Genomic DNA, 16,880 nt, shown 5'->3' with positions numbered 1-16,880 from the left:
CAACTACTGTAAGTAGTCCTTAATTATTTTCCGCTTACACCTTGATATGAATGGGAACGCCACTTACACATTAATGAAAGACTTGTGAGGTTGTCGCTGTTTAACAGGAATGAAAAATAGCATTCCTTCTTTATTTTGCCTGATGTTTGACTGTGGATAATGCAGAAAATCAACAGCAAGAGGAGTTACGCGTATTATACAATACGGAAAGCCACCTCGCTCCTAGCCCTGATCCTGCTCCTACTGTTGCTACTGCTGCTGCTGCTGCTTCTGCTGCTGCTACTGCTACTGCTGCTGCTGCTACTGCTACTACTGTTGCTACTGCTGCTGCTACTGCTACTGCTACTGTTGCTACTGCTACTGCTGCTGCTACTGCTGCCACTGCTACTGCTGCTGCTTCTGCTGCTGCTACTGCTACTGCTGCTGCTTCTGCTGCTGCTACTGCTACTGCTGCCACTGCTACTGCTGCTGCTGCTGCTACTGCTACTGCTGCTGCTGCTGCTACTGCTACTGCTGCTGCTTCTGCTGCTGCTACTGCTACTGCTGCCACTGCTACTGCTGCTGCTGCTGCTGCTGCTACTGCTACTGCTCTGTTGCTGCTGCTACTGCTGCCTCTGCCACTGCTGCTGCTACTGCTACTGCTACTGCTGCTGCTGCTACTACTGCTACTGCTGCTGCTTCTACTGCTGCTACTGCTACTGCTGCTGCTTCTGCTGCTGCTACTGCTACTGCTACTGCTGCTGCTACTGCTACTGCTACTGTTGCTACTGCTACTGCTGCTACTGCTGCCACTGCTACTGCTGCTGCTACTGCTACTGCTGCTACTGCTACTGCTGCTGCTTCTGCTGCTGCTGCTGCTGCTGCTGCTGCTGCTGCTTCTGCTGCTGCTACTGCTGCTGCTGCTGCTCCTACTGTTGCTGCTGCTACTGCTGCCTCTGCCACTGCTGCTGCTACTGTCGCTGCTGCTGCTGCTGCTACTGTTGCTGCTACTGCTACTACTACTGCTGCTGCTGCTGCTGCTGCTGCTACTGCTCCTACTGTTGCTGCTGCTGCTACTGTTCCTACTGTTGCTGCTGCTGCTTTTGCTACTGCTACTGCTGCTACTGCTACTACTACTGCTGCTGCTGCTACTGCTGCCTCTGCCACTGCTGCTGCTGTTGCTACTGCTACTGCTGCTACTGCTACGCTGTTACTGTCCATGCTCCTACTGTTAGACTGCTACTGCTGCTGCCTGCTGCCACTACTGCTGCTACTGCTACTGCTGCCACTGCTACTGTTGCTGCTACTGCTACTACTACTGCTGCTGCTGCTGCTACTGTTGCTGCTATTGCTACTGCTGCTGCTACTGCTACTGCTGCTGCTGCTACTGTTGCCTCTGCCACTGCTGCTGCTGTTTGTTGCTGCCACTGCCTCTGCCTACTGCTACTGCTACTGCTACTGCTACTGTTGCTACTGCAACTGCTGCTACTGCTGCCACTGCTACTGCTGCTGCTGCTGCTACTGCAACTGCTGCTGCTGCCACTGCTACTGCTGCTGCTTCTGCTGCTGCTGTTGCTGCTGCTGCTGCCACTGCTACTGCTGCTGCTGCTACTGCTACTGCTACTGCTGCTGCTGCTACTGCTGCCACTGCTGCCACTGCTGCTGCTGCTACTGCTGTTGCCACTGCTACTGCTGCTGCCTCTGCTGCACTGCTGCTGCTACTGCAACAACGCTGCCACGCTGCTGCTGCTACTGCTGCCTCTGCCACTGCTGCTACTGTTGCTGCCACTGCTACTACTACTGCTGCTGCTGCTGCTGCTACTGTTGCTGCCACCGCTGCTGCTGCCTCTGCTGCTGCTGCTGCTGTTGCTGCTGCTGCTACTACTGCTGCTGCTTCTGCTGCTGCTGTTGCTACTGCTACTGCTGCTACTGCTACTGCTGCCACTTGCTACTGCGCTGCCTGCTGCTGCTACTGCTACTGCTGCCACCAGCTACTGCTGCTGCCACTGCTACTGCTACTGCCACTGCTACTGCCACTGCTGCTGCTGCTGCTGCTGCTACTGCTACTGCTGCTGCTACTGCTGCTGCTTCTGCTGCTGCTGCTGCTACTGCTGCCACTGCTGCTGCTGCTGCTTCTGCTGCTGCTACTACTGCTGCTTGCTACTGCTACTGCTGCTACTGCAACTGCTGCTACTGCTGCTGCCACTGCTGCTGCTTGCTGCTCCTTCTGTTGCTGCTGCTGCCACTGCCTCTGCCACTGCTTCTGCTACTGTCGCTGCTGCTGCTGCTACTGCTGCTGCTGCTGCTCCTACTGCTGCCTCTGCCACTGCTGCTCCTACTGTTGCTGCTGCTACTGCTGCCTCTGCCACTGCTGCTGCTACTGTTGCTGCTACTGCTACTACTACTGCTGCTGCTGCTGCTGCTACTGCTCCTACTGATGCTGCTGCTGCTACTGTTCCTACTGTTGCTGCTGCTGCTATTGCTACTGCTACTGCTGCTACTGCTACTACTACTGCTGCTGCTGCTACTGCTGCCTCTGCCACTGCTGCTGCTGCTGCTACTGCTCCTAATGTTGCTGCTGCTGCTACTGTTCCTACTGTTGCTGCTGCTGCTGTTGCTACTGCTACTGCTACTACTACTGCTGCTGCTGCTACTGCTACTACTACTGCTGCTGCTGCTGCTGCTGCTGTTGCTACTGCTCCTTCTGTTGCTGCTGCTTCTACTGCTGCTACTGCTGCTGCTACTGCTGCTGCTGCTGCTACTGCTACTGCTACTGCTGCTGCTGCTGCTACTGCTACTGCTGCTACTGCTAATGCTGCCACTGCCACTGCTGCTGCTACTGCTGCTACTGCTGCTGCTGCTACTGTTGCTGCTGCTACTGCTCCTACTGTTGCTGCTGCTACTGCTGCTGCTGCTGCTTCTACTGTTGCTCCTACTGTTGCTACTGCTACTGCTGCTGCTACTGCTCCTACTGTTGCTGCTGCTGCTACTGCTGCTACTCCTACTGCTACTGCTGCTACTGCTACTGCTACTGCTACTGCTGCCACTGCTACTGCTGCTGCTACTGCCGCTGCCGCTGCTGCTGCTACTGTTGCTGCTGCTGCTGCTGCTGCTACTACTGCTACAGCCACTGCTGCTGCTACTGTTGCTGCTGCCACTGCTACTGCTGCTGCTACTGTTGCTGCTACTGTTGCTGCTGCTGCGACTGTAGCTGCTGCTGCTGCTGCTGCTACTGCTGCTACTGCTATTGCTGCTACTGCTACTGCTACCACTGCTACTGCTACTGCTGCTACTGCTACTGCTGCTACTGCTGCTGCTACTGCTACTGCTACTGCTGCTGCTACTGCTACTGCCGCTGCTGCTGCTACTGCTACTGCCGCTGCTGCTGCTACTGTTGCTGCTGCTGCTGCTACTGCCGCTGCTGCTGCTACTGTTGCTGCTGCTGTTACTGTTGCTGCTGCTGTTACTGTTGCTGCTGCTGCTGCTGCTGCTACTGCTACTGCTGCTACTGCTACTACTGCTACTACTGCTACTACTGCTACTGCTGCTGCTACTGCTACTTTGGGTTATCTTCATAGTAAAGTACTTTAACCAGGGACCAGGGAGCACTACAGACTGCAGACCTTCTTTGTATATGAAGTAAACAGCAGCATACACACAGGTTAAATGAAGGGTTAGTGAAGTTTTTCCACTTTAGGATGTTGAATGTCCTCTCACTGGGATGTCTTCTCACTAAAATATATGATACGGGAAGGTGGAGGTAAGGTTTGAAGTCTTAGCGTACATTGTAGTAGTGTCTGAGATCCTGTTTACATGTATACTTTTATGCCAACAATACTATCTATATTTTTTAATTGTTTTGTGAAATACAGACAGACTTGAATAATTCAAGAAAATTCTAAATATTGTAGGAGAGAACATAGTATTCTATGCTGCAACACTTTGTTGAGGTTCTCTTCTCCATGTCCTCAAGCCTTAAGGTGAAGATCCATGACTTTTATTTAAATCTCAAAGCGTCTCAGAGCCCAGCAAACAAACTGTTGTATGGATGTACCATTGATTTCACATTCACACGTCCAGACTTAAAGGGACTATGGGATTGCCCATGAATCCCAAATCTGTGTGCAACCAACCCACAGTCTGTCAAGTCGACAGCCACTCTCTTCTGTAAACTGGCAAGATTATTCACTCAACAGGATCTCCCTCCTTTCATCCTGCAAACTACTGTACAGGCCAATCCGGCCGCTGACAGCCCAGTGATAGCATACAGATGGAAATTAAATGGAGTGGTGGAGTGGAATGGTTCTGTTTGTCAAGCACAGCAGGGCCGGCTGGCTGGCTGTGGAGTCTGAGTCCTCGCAGTACTTTACAACGCGTACTATGGCTAATCACTCAAGACAATGTACACCACACAGCTAAATCTGGCACACACAGTACCACAGCTCATTACTTAAACATCCATATAGGGCTACTGCTACCATAAAAGTAACACTCACTCTCCTACACTGTACACCAGCAGAAACAGTTTTAAGACAAATCATTGTATAGTTATGCATGGAAGACACTGAAGCAGTACTCTACATTTTGACCTGAAAAGTGAAATGGCAGAGCTGGCGAACGCAAAAGGGCCAGTTGACCTTTGATTGACCAATTAGAATACATATTGTGGTTTTCCTATCTGTGTAGTTCTCACTTTTATCACGAAATGCTTTATTGAGCCATGTGAAGGACATCTTCCTCCATACATTTTATATTCATTATTATTTCAATGGAGAGTCAGTGGAGTCATTGTCCTCTGTCCATCAGATTCCACAATTGGTGGAATAAATCCCTTTTGACCGTCTGAAAAATGTACTGTCTCTAAACAATGATTTAGGTCTATTTGCAAGTTTTTCTCTCCTCTTATCAGTAAACCAAGCGTTTTCCTCCTTTCTTAGGGGTTAAATGAAAGGCCCCAGCTTTTTTCTTGTGAATCAAGGCGGAGGAGAGGCCTTGTCCTGGACTGATTCATGTCCACACACTAGCGGAATATTATGCCTGGATAATTGATTGTGGGAGCAGCATGGCCACCGTTGGATCTCGATGGTGCTGCCAAAATGTCACCATACTGATGTTACAGCGTTGCAGATATTAAAGGCACTGCTCTCAAAGGCTTCCATCCCAGCCTCGTCCTCTCCCACTGTGTCTGGGAAGACAGCGCTCTTCTGTTCGTCAGGGTTTCATTTCAGACAGGCACATCTCACATGGCCTTATCTGCACAGGACAGAGCACCGCTTCGAGAAGGAGCATTGAACATTTCCAATCATAGGAATATATCACCTTTCTCTTTTAAGTGGAAATCAAAAGTATGGGAATAGTAAGAAAAAACAGACATAATTGAGATACCACTGTATCTGTCCATAGGTACTTTATATCCAAATGCCTGGAAAAATTACACTCCAAGCTGAAAGTGTCCATTCCAACAATAATAAAAACATCATTCATTTCAGGAAAATATTTTCATGCCAGTTTTGAAAAGTTGTTGAGCGAAAATGTTTTAGAAATTGAAGTCACATTTACTATAAAAAAGTATGGGATTAAGCGAGGAATCCAGTTAATTTGAGCTGGAGTTAGTGGATAGAATACCAAAAGCATGGCAGGGACAGGTAAACTATGTTAATCTTTAAGGCTTATACTGGTAAAAATAGAATGAACCTGCATGCCTCTTCACTTGCATAAAGCCCCTGAAACGCTGCTTGAGCTCAACCATTCCAAAAGAAGGTAAAAAACTTCAGCCCCTATCAATAATAGCTGGGGTACCTGACCCAGCTATATTATTTGTAGAACCAGATTACACACAGACATGCTACTCAGTGAGGTAATATATATCACACTTTACTGGGATCTATATTTTATACAGTACATCTATGCTATATGCTCCACGGTGGATAGGAAAAAAGCAGAGGATGTGAATTGAGGCCTGTTCCCCTGCCTCTCAAATAGACTGCAATCAACATTTAGTAGCATAAGCTTTGTCATATAATCAAATGTAAATGAACATGTATAAACAGAATTTGACCTTTCCTCCACACACACTGGGCCTTAATGCTGTCCTTAATGGAATCCTCACTAGCGTGACTGAGGTACAAAGCAAACAGGTTGAGGAGGGTAAAGGACCTGAAACAAACAGGCGGGGAAAGACCATAATATTAGGGGTTTGTAGTGGAGCAGAAGGAAGGAGAGCATTAATAGTCACCATATGTGTGTAGCGCATAGACTGGGGGTCTACAGTACATTACTCAACCCACAGCATGAGCCAACTAAGAGATGTGCGTAACTTGGCCTGAGACAGCTACCGTGTGAAAAGTGGGCCACTGGGTGTGAGAGCCATGCCCTAATCTGTCACACTGTGTTTTGCGGCAGTAACATGGTAGCAGCAGATGCATGGTTCACCTGTCCTGTACCGTACACGGCTCTTCATCAACCCTGGCCCTCTCCTCTTCACCAACAGTTGTCCTGTACCGTACACGGCTCTACATCAACCCTGGCTCTCTCCTCTTCACCTGTCCTGTACCGTACACGGCTCTTCATCAACCCTGGCCCTCTCCTCTTCACCAACAGGTGTCCTGTACCGTACACGGCTCTACATCAACCTTGGGTCTCTCCTTTTTCACCTGTCCTGTACCGTACACGGCTCTTCATCAACCCTGGCTCTCTCCTCTTCATCTGTCCTGTACCGTACACGGCTCTTCATCAACCCTGGCTCTCTCATCTTCATCTGTCCTGTACCGTACACGGCTCTTCATCAACCCTGGCTCTCTCCTCTTAACCTGTCCTGTACCGTACACGGCTCTTCATCAACCCTGGCTCTCTCCTCTTCATCTGTCCTGTACCGTACACGGCTCTTCATCAAACCTGGCTCTCTCCTCTTCATCTGTCCTGTACCGTACACGGCTCTTCATCAACCCTGGCTCTCTCCTCTTCATCTGTCCTGTACTGTACACGGTTCTGCATCAACCCTGGCTCTCTCCTCTTCATCTGTCCTGTACCGTACACGGTTCTGCATCAACCCTGGCTCTTTCCTCTTCATCTGTCCTGTACCGTACACGGCTCTTCATCAACCCTGTATCTCTCCTCTTCATCTGTCCTGTACCGTGCACGGCTTTTCATCAACCCTGGCTCTCTCCTCTTCATCTGTCCTGTACCGTACACGGCTCTTCATCAACCCTGGCTCTCTCCTCTTCATCTGTCCTGTACCGTACACGGCTCTTCATCAACCCTGGCTCTCTCCTCTCCACCTGTCCTGTACCGTACACGGCCATTCATCAACCCTGGCTCTCTCCTCTTCACCTGTCCTGTACCGTACACGGCTCTTCATCAACCCTGGCTCTCTCCTCTTCATCTGTCCTGTACCGTACACGGCTCTTCATCTACCCTGGCTCTTTCCTCTTCATCTGTCCTGTACCGTACACGGCTCTTCATCAACCCTGGCTCTCTCCTCTTCATCTGTCCTGTACCGTACACGGCTCTTCATCAACCCTGGCTCTCTCCTCTTCATCTGTCCTGTACCGTACACGGCTCTTCATCAACCCTGGCACTCTCCTCTTCATCTTCATCTGTCTTCATCAACCCTGGCTCTCTCCTCTTCATCTGTCCTGTACACGGCTCTTCATCAACCCTGGCTCTCTCCTCTTCATCTGTCCTGTACCGTACTCTTCATCAACCCTGGCTCTCTCCCCTTCACCTCTTCATCTTCACCCTGGCTCTCTCCTCTTCATCTGTCCTGTACCGTACACGGCTCTTCATCAACCCTGGCTCTCTCCTCTTCATTCATCTGTCCTCAACCCTGGCTCTCTCCTCTTCATCTGTCCTGTACCGTACTTCATCAACCCTGGCTCTCTCCTCTTCATCTGTCCTGTACCGTACACGGCTCTTCATCAACCCTGGCTCTCTCCTCTTCATCTGTCCTGTACCGTACATCATCCCTGGCTCTTCATCTGTCCTGTACCCTCTTCATCAACCCTGGCTCTCTCCTCTTCATCTGTCCTGTACCGTACACGGCTCTTCATCAACCCTGGCTCTCTCCTCTTCATCTGTCCTGTACCGTACAACGGCTCTTCATCAACCCTGGCTCTCTCCTCTTCATCTGTCCTGTACCGTACACGGCTCCCTGTATCAACCCTGGCTCTCTCCTCTTCATCTGTCCTGTACCGTCTTCATCAACCCTGGCTCTCTCCTCTTCATCTGTCCTGTACCGTACACGGCTCTTCATCAACCCTGGCTCTCTCCTCTTCATCTGTCCTGTACCGTACACGGCTCTCTCCTCTTCATCAACCTCTTCATCTGTCCTGTACCGTACTCTTCTCTCTTCATCTGTCCTGTACCGCATAATGGCTCTTCATCAACCCTGGCTCTCTCCTCTTCATCTGTCCTGTACCGTACACGGGCTCTTCATCAACCCTGGCTCTCTCCTCTTCATCTGTCCTGTACCGTACAGGGCTCTTCATCAACCCTGGCTCTCTCCCCTTCACCTGTCCTGTAACCCTGGCTCTCTCCTCTTCATCTGTCCTGTACCGTACACGGCTCTTCATCAACCCTGGCTCTCTCCTCTTCATCTGTCCAGTACCCTGGCTCTTCATCAACCCTGGCTCTTTCCTCTTCATCTGTCCTGTACCGTACACGGCTCTTCATCAACCTGGCTCTCTCCTCTTCATCTGTCCTGTACCGTACACGGCTCTTCATCAACCCTGGCTCTCTCCTCTTCATCTGTCCTGTACCGTCAATCAACCCTGGCTCTCTCCTCTTCATCTGTCCTGTACCGTGTCTTCATCAACCCTGGCTCTCTCCTCTTCATCTGTCCTGTACCCTTCATCAACCCTGGCTCTCTCCTCTTCATCTGTCACTGTACACGGCTCTTCATCAACCCTGGCTCTCTCCTCTTCATCTGTCCTGTACCGTACACGGCTCTTCATCAACCCTGGCTCTCTCCTCTTCACCTGTCCTGTACCGTACACGGCTCTTCGTCAACCCTGGCTCTCTCCTCTTCACCTGTCCTGTACCGTACACGGCTCTTCGTCAACCCTGGCTCTCTCCTCTTCATCTGTCCTGTACCGTACACGGCTCTTCATCAACCCTGGCTCTTTCCTCTTCATCTGTCCTGTACCGTACACGGCTCTTCATCAACCCTGGCTCTCTCCTCTTCATCTGTCCTGTACCGTACACGGCTCTTCATCAACCCTGGCTCTCTCCTCTTCATCTGTCCTGTACCGTACACGGCTCTTCATCAACCCTGGCTCTCTCCTCTTCATCTGTCCTGTACTGTACACGGTTCTTCATCAACCCTGGCTCTCTCCTCTTCATAGGCCTGAACCGTTAACCTGTGTATAACTAAATGAATCTCACATGGAACACTTATCTTATGTGACAACATTTACAAAACACCAGTCCCACTGTTTTGCAGACATGCAGAATGATATGGTTTTCCATTTGTTTAAAATAAGTCCACAGTGATTTCAAAATGATACGCATGTGACCTCCATCAAACCCAGTCCACAGGTTAACAGCAACAGTTATGTACTTGTAAAGTCTAATACAAAACAAAACCGCATGTTAGTTAAACATGCTTTCTCTCTGCACAGGAAGGATGTTGTCAGAAACCCTGGACAATCTAGCGAATAGAGAATTCAATTGTTTTCTCATACATTTCCTTGGTTAAGGGTAAAAATTAAATCACTTAAGACTACTGTCACTCTGCCTCTCTAATGCCAATTTTATGAATGCACCCACTCAGAGTCTATCAGCGAGCCACAGAGTACCCCGTGAGAGAGGAGAGAGCGGACCTGAGAAAAGCACAGGCTGGGGAGACCCCAGCAGAGAAGAGCAGGGTTGGGGAGCGGCCTGTGGGCATGGCCTCTCTCTCTGGCACCACTTCGTTAAGCACGCAACACTAATCCTGCCTGTGTCTTTATTACCCTCTCTTTGGAAGAGCAGGCTGGGGGTGGGGGGTACTGCTGCAGGGACCAGTCATCAGCATTAGTGTTTGAAGATAGGCCATACTGCATGGCATTTTGGGATCTAATAGAGGCAGAGAGAGAGACTCACAGAGAGATATACTACAGAAAAGAGGATAGAAAGAGTGAGAGAGAGGGAGGGTGGTGGTGAGATAGGCAGCGTGTCACTTGAACCCCCCTCAAACGAGTTTGGGAAGGGGGGGGGGGGCATAGTCTGAGGACAGGGAGATTATTGCATCCAGAAATGGCTCTAGGGCAATTGTGTGTTTGAGTTGTTACATTTACTCTCTAATCAAAACAGCACATTCATGAGCTTCTGACTCAATTTGCAAAATTGTCTCTTGGTTGTAAACAACATATTCCCAACTGGATTTAAATGAATATCTTTCAGAACATAAAAGCCTGGAAAATAATTGTTTATGTGAGTGATACAATTGTATTCATTTAAACTTTCCCTGTTTGACTTGATGATAACTAATATGTTGTTTATAACGTACGTTAGAAAAAGGGAGTAAGTGATCTTTTGTTCTGGAAAGGAGTTTTTAATAGTATCTACTGAACTGCACACAATAACACTGCCAATATCGAAGTTTTGAAATCCAAGTTCCCTGAAATCGAGGTTGCTTGTCAAAAGTTGAAGATACTGAGCTGGCGCCATCTTGTGTCTGTTGAATGGCCATCTGCTAACCTAGGCGTTCAACGTTCCCTCACAGTCACCTTGATCCTCAGGTTCATCCACACACTTGGCAGCATAAGGTAATATCGTTGAGATGATATAAAGATGATATGCTTGTCACTCATCATCTGCTCTCGTGGCTCACAATGTGTGCCACAATACAAGGCCTGGGCACAGATGGGCAGATAAAATGTCCCTAAATATTCATCCCATTTTCAACTGCAGTGCTACCAGCCCTTTAGAACTCTCTCTTACTGAATGGGAGGAAAAACTCAACCAAGAGAACTTACCATAGAGTTGTTGATGTATGATCTGAACCACACCACCACAGTATGACTGAAATGTAGCAATTCAATGTGTTTTCAAAAATCTTCTCAAATGTTTTAATCTCTCCCCACAGAACCAATTTGACTGTGACCATTTTGAGTAGTGGCACCTCTTTCCTGTGAATCTGAAGCAGGGTTTGCTGCTGTATATCTGAACCGAGCAGGGAACTTGGATAGTATATTCTCATAGTAAAATTTAGTTTATTTCCATATTTACACCATTTCGTATTCAGAGCAATGGTAACAGGATTACATTTTGACAAACAGTAATTTGTGGAATTCCCTCATTTCTGTCTGTGGATTCCCTTTTTTCTGAAAATGATTCTGCTGTGTAGAATCCCAGTGGTTGGGTTCCAGAAACCCATCAGGCTTGTGAGTAGACCTCTGTGGTTGGCCAGATAAAGCAGAGCAGAGAGAAGGCCTGGCATGGCCTGGCATGCAGGAGGCAGAACTCGCTGGGGAATAATGTGCTCCCATTTGAAATGATGGTATATCATCAGAGCTGAACCTGAATCTCTTGAAGACAGCTATCTAGAAACACTTGTTCACACGATCTTACAGTACAAATTATTTTCACATTTCCCTTTTTGTTTGTTTAAATGTTATGAATTTTCAAAGAGAATTAAAGCAGGATTTGAAGGACTCCTGCTTTGCACAATTATACTTGGTAAAAAATAACTCAAATACACCAAAAAGGCTTACTATTAGAAAGTTGTAAAACCTGAAAATATTTCAGTTGTTGTGGATTTACACAGATGGTTCAGAGACTGAATTTGCATTGTCAGTGTTTCTGATACAAATCCACATTTGTGATACTAATCCACAGCTGTTCCGGACGACTGTGTGATCACGCTCTCTGCAGCCGATGGGAGTAAGACCTTTAAACAGGTCAACATTCACAAGGCCGCAGGGCCAGACAGATTACAATGACGTGTACTCCGAGCATGCGCTGACCAACTGGCAAGTGTCTTCACTGACATTTTCAACCTCTTCCTGACTGAGTCTGTAATACCTACATGTTTCAAGCAGACCACCATAGTCCCTGTGCCCAAGAACACTAAGGTAACCTGACTAAATGACTACCGACCCATAGCACTCACTTCTGTAGCCATGAAATGCTTTGAAAGGCTGGTCATGGCTCACATCAACACAATTATCCCAGAAACCCTAGACCCACTTCAATTTGCATACCACACCAACAGATCCACAGATGATGCAATCTCTATTGCACTCAACACTGCCCTTTCACACCTGGACAAAAGGAACACCTATGTGAGAATGCTATTCATTGACTACAGCTCTGTGTTCAGCACCATAGTACCCTCAAAGCTCATCATGAAGCTAAGGACCCTGGGACTAAACACCTTCCTCTGCAACTGGATCCTGGACTTCCTGACAGGCAGCTCCCATGTGGTAAGGGTAGGTAACAACACATTCACCACGCTGTTCCTCAAAATGGGGGCCCCTCAGGGGTGCATGCTCAGTCCCCTCCTGTACTACCTATTGATTCATGCCTGCACGACCAGGCACGACTCAAACACAATCATTAAGTTTGCTGAAGACACAACAGTGGTAGGCCTGATCACCGACAATGATGAGACAACCTGTAGGGAGGAGGTCAGAGACCTGACCGTGCTGTACAAGGACAACAACCTCTCCCTCAAAGTGATCAAGACAAAGGAGATGATTGTGGACTACAGGAGTAAGAGGACCAAGCAAACCCCCATTCTCATCGACGGGGCTGTAGTGGAGCAGGTTGTTCCTTGGCGTCCACATCACCAACAAACTATCATGGTCCAAGCACACCAAGACAGTCATGAAGAGGGCACGACAAAACCTATTCCCCCTCAGGAGACTGAAAAGATTTGGCATGGGTCCTCAGATCCTCAAAAGGTTTTACAGCTGCACCATCGAGAGCATCCTGACGGGTTGTATCTCTACTTGGTATGGCAACTGCTCGGCCTCCAACTGCAAGGCACTACAGAGGGTAGTGCGTACGGCCCAATACATCACCTGGGCCAAGCTTCCTGCCATCCAGTATCTCTATGCCAGGCGGTGTCAGAGGAAGGCCCTAAAATTTGTCAAAGACTCCACCTACCCTAGTCATAGACTGTTGTCTCTGCTATCACATGGCAAGCAGTACCGGAGTGCCAAGTCGAGGTCCATAAGGCTTCTAAACAGCTTCTACCCCCCTAGCCCCTCTATTGTTATTTACTGCTGCTCTTTAATGATTTGTTATTCTTATCTCATACTTTTTGTTGTATTTACTTAAAACTGAATTGTTGGATAAGGGATCGCAAGTAAGCATTTAATTTGGCACATGTGACAAATAACATTTGATTTAACATTCTTACCAGGTTACCTGGTTTGCAAATCACTCTAACAGGCGTGTCCTTAGTGTGATCTTTAACATACTATGAACTCTTTCTGTAAATAAATAATTAAATGGATAAATAAATCAATGTTTTAGGCAAATTAGCTTGTATTCCACTGTGGGTCTGGCTAACTTGATCCCAGCTGCATATGTAGGTAATCACCACTGCCTTTTGGATTGGCTCACAGGCACGCAACAAACAAGCTGCCGCCAACACGCCCAAAGCTTTGTCTAATCTGCTGTTTCACTGGGCTCTTGTTCCTCACACAAATATGAAAGTGAATCTCTGCAGCAGAATGCACAGTGGCAGATTAAACTGGGAAGGGTGCCTGCACACTAATGCCCGAGACATTAAGTCTGGGATTTACACTGAAATATAATTCCCAGGGGTGCCTTAAGAGATGTCTTCTTCTGCTGGAGAAGGCAGAAGTTCTCAGATAGAGCTTCAAGAACTTTATGGCCTTATTGACCCCTCATTTCAGAAACATCAGGGATTTTTTTTAAACTAGTTTTCTTTCAGATCTTTTCATTTTTTAAAAATGTAACCTTCGTTTAACTAGGCAAGTCAGTTAAGAACAAATGATTGTTTACAATGACGGCCTAGGAACAGTGGGTTAAAAACTTCTTAGGGATGTGCGTCCTGTCAAAGCGACAGATGTAAATCATGCAGCGCCTTGTGTCACCATCGCAGATTTGAGAGAAACAACAAATGTCGGTACATATAAGTGTCTTATATCGGCTGAAAGCTTCAATTCCTGTTAATATAACTGCACTGTCCAATTTACAGTAGCCAGTAATGCGAAAAAAATGCCATGCTATTGTTTGAGGACATCTCCTAAAAACAAAACTATTTTTTATCGCGATAGATTTGATCAATTCAGCTCTGAAGGTGTAATGTGTACTTACATTCTGAAATCTTGCTCTGATTTATCATCCAAAGGGTCACAGAGATAACATGAAGTGTCGTTTTGTTAGATAAAATCCTTTTTCATATCCTAAAAAGGTCCATATAGGATGCACGATCGATTTTGTATTTTCACTCGTTCCATTTGCAAAGAAAGGAATCTGTGAAAATCTAACCCTAAACGTTGTTTCAACCAGTCAAATCACGTTCGTATGTATTCCTCAGAGATCATAGAACATAACCAGACTTCACTATATCATTAGGGGTGTAGTATATCCTAGAGGACACCAAATTTGGTCAGAGCCTTCATGGCACTTGAACAACATTTTTATTTTTTAATTTCCCCTTTATTTAACCTCTTTGGTAGGCCAGTTGAGAACAAATTCTCATTTACAACTGCGACTTGGCCAAGATAAAGCAAAGCAGTGCGACACAAACAACAACACAGAGTTATACATGGAATAAACAAACATAGAGTCAATAACACAATAGAAAAATGTATATATACAGTGTGTGCAAATGAGGTAAGATTAGGGAGGTAAAGGCAATAAATAGATCGTAGTGGCGAAGTAATTACAATTGAGAAATTAAACAATGGAGTGAGATGTGCAGAAGATGAATGTGCAAGTAGAGATACTGGGGTGCAAAGGAACAAAAAATAAATAACAATATGGGGATGAGGTAGTTGGATGGGCTATGTACAGAGAGCTGCTCTGACAGCTGATGCTTAAAGTTAGTGAAGGAGATATGAGTCTCCAGCTTCAGTGATTTTTGAAATTCGTTCCAGTCATTGGCAGCAGAGTACTGGAAGGAAAGGCGGCCAAAGGAGAAATAGGCTTTGGGGGTGACCAGTGAAATATACCTGCTGGAGCGAGTGCTACGGGTGGGTGCAGCTGTGGTGACCAATGAGCTGAGATAAGGCGGGGCTTTACCTAGAAAAGACTTATAGATGATCTGTAGCCAGTAGGTTTGGCGACGAATATGATGCGAGGGCCAGCCAACAAGAGCATATAGGTCGCAGTGGTGGGTAGTATATTGGGCTGTGGTGACAAAACGGATGGCAATGTGATGGACTGCATCCAATTTGCTGAGTAGTGTGTTGGAGGCTATTTTGTAAATGACATCGCCAAAGTCAAGGATCGGTAGGAAAGTCCGTTTTACGAGGGTATGTTTGGCAGCATCAGTGAAGGATGCTTTGTTTGCGAAATAGGAAGCCGATTCTAGATGCTTAATTTGAGTCTGGAAGGAGAGTTTACAGTCTAACCAGACAGCTAGGTATTTGTAATGATCTACATATTCTAAGTCATAACCGTCCAGAGTAGTGATGCTGGAAGGGCGGGCAGGTGTGGGAAGCGATCGGTTGAAGAGCATGCATTTAGTTTGACTTGTTTTTAAGAGCAGTCGGAGGCCACCGAAGGAGAGTTGTATGGCATTGAAGCTTGTCTGGAGGTTAGTTAACACAGTGTCCAAACAAGGCCCAGAGGTATACAGAATGGTGTCCTTTGCGTAAAGGTGGATCAGAGAATCACCAGCAGCAAAGGCACCAATCAGGGTCAAACAAAGCTAGCTAGATAGCCAATGAGCTGGGCTTTACGGGAGTATCCAGAAACCATGTATCTGTCGTAAAATGTAGCTACTAGACTTGTACGACAGCATGCCTTTTCATTTTGGACCAAAATTATAAGAATATTCAGAGTTATGAAGATATGAAAACTGGTTGTTTTGCTAATGTTGAACTTATAATATGGCTACTAATACTTGGAAAGCTTCACGATTTGCTCAAATGTACCTGGGTGACTTCCCACTAAATGTCATGTAGCTCGCTCATACTTCAAGTTATCCGTCTGAAACTTTGCACATACACTACTGCCATCTTGTGGACAACCAGAGTGATGGCTGGAACAGGGACCTTTCTGCTGCATTTCAAAGATGGTGGTAGAAAAAAACCTGGTTGTTTCTTTATTTGTATTTTCTTCTACCAGATCTATTGTGTTATATTCTCCTACATTCAATTCACATTTCTACAAACTTCAAAGTGTTTTCTTTCAAATAGTACCAAGAATATGCATATCCTTGCTTCAGGGCATGAGCTTCAGGCAGTTAAATTTGGATATGTCATTTAGGATGAAAATGTAAAAAAGGGGGCCTTGTTCAGTGGTAGAACGACAGACCTTGTCAGCTCGGAGATTTGATCTAGCAACCTTTTGGTTACTGCCCAACGCTCTAACCACTAGGCTACCTGCCGCCTCATTACTATATAATAAACATTAAAGTTTTGAATCATGTATTGGATAGTATAAACCTCAATCGCACTTGTAAGATTAATATTATTATTATTTTTTACAAATTTTAGGCAAACAAAGGCTCAAAAGTGAAGACTTATTTTATAAACACCTCTATTTACAATAGCTTTTATTGACAATGTATGGGTCAATGCCTCCCCCTGGTGGATGTAATTGAACCTACCAGTGCAGAGCATGTTGCGTTTAAAAGTCAATGATGTTGCATATATTTAGATGAAAATGAATCATCGAATATATGCAATAGTGTGTTTGATTTGATCAAATTACTTTTGTGAAATTATTTGATAAGTTCAATCATGCACGCGTTGTGTTTGTCCTCTCAACGATCC

At 46.6% G+C, this 16,880-nt stretch overlaps 2 pseudogenes; both read right to left on the bottom strand.

Annotated features, from left to right (window-relative positions):
* Window positions 1–839: 839 nt before the first annotated feature.
* On the bottom strand, window positions 840–1,606 carry LOC135572622 (ras-interacting protein RIP3-like; annotated as a pseudogene).
* A 221-nt stretch (window positions 1,607–1,827) lies between these two features.
* LOC135572625 (ras-interacting protein RIP3-like) lies at window positions 1,828–2,332 on the bottom strand (annotated as a pseudogene).
* Window positions 2,333–16,880: the final 14,548 nt, after the last annotated feature.

The sequence above is a fragment of the Oncorhynchus nerka genome, linkage group LG2 (genome assembly GCF_034236695.1).
Source record: "Oncorhynchus nerka isolate Pitt River linkage group LG2, Oner_Uvic_2.0, whole genome shotgun sequence".
Lineage (NCBI taxonomy): Eukaryota > Metazoa > Chordata > Actinopteri > Salmoniformes > Salmonidae > Oncorhynchus > Oncorhynchus nerka.
The sequence above is the reverse complement of the archived record's forward strand: the minus strand, read 5'-3'. Positions and strand labels throughout refer to the sequence as shown.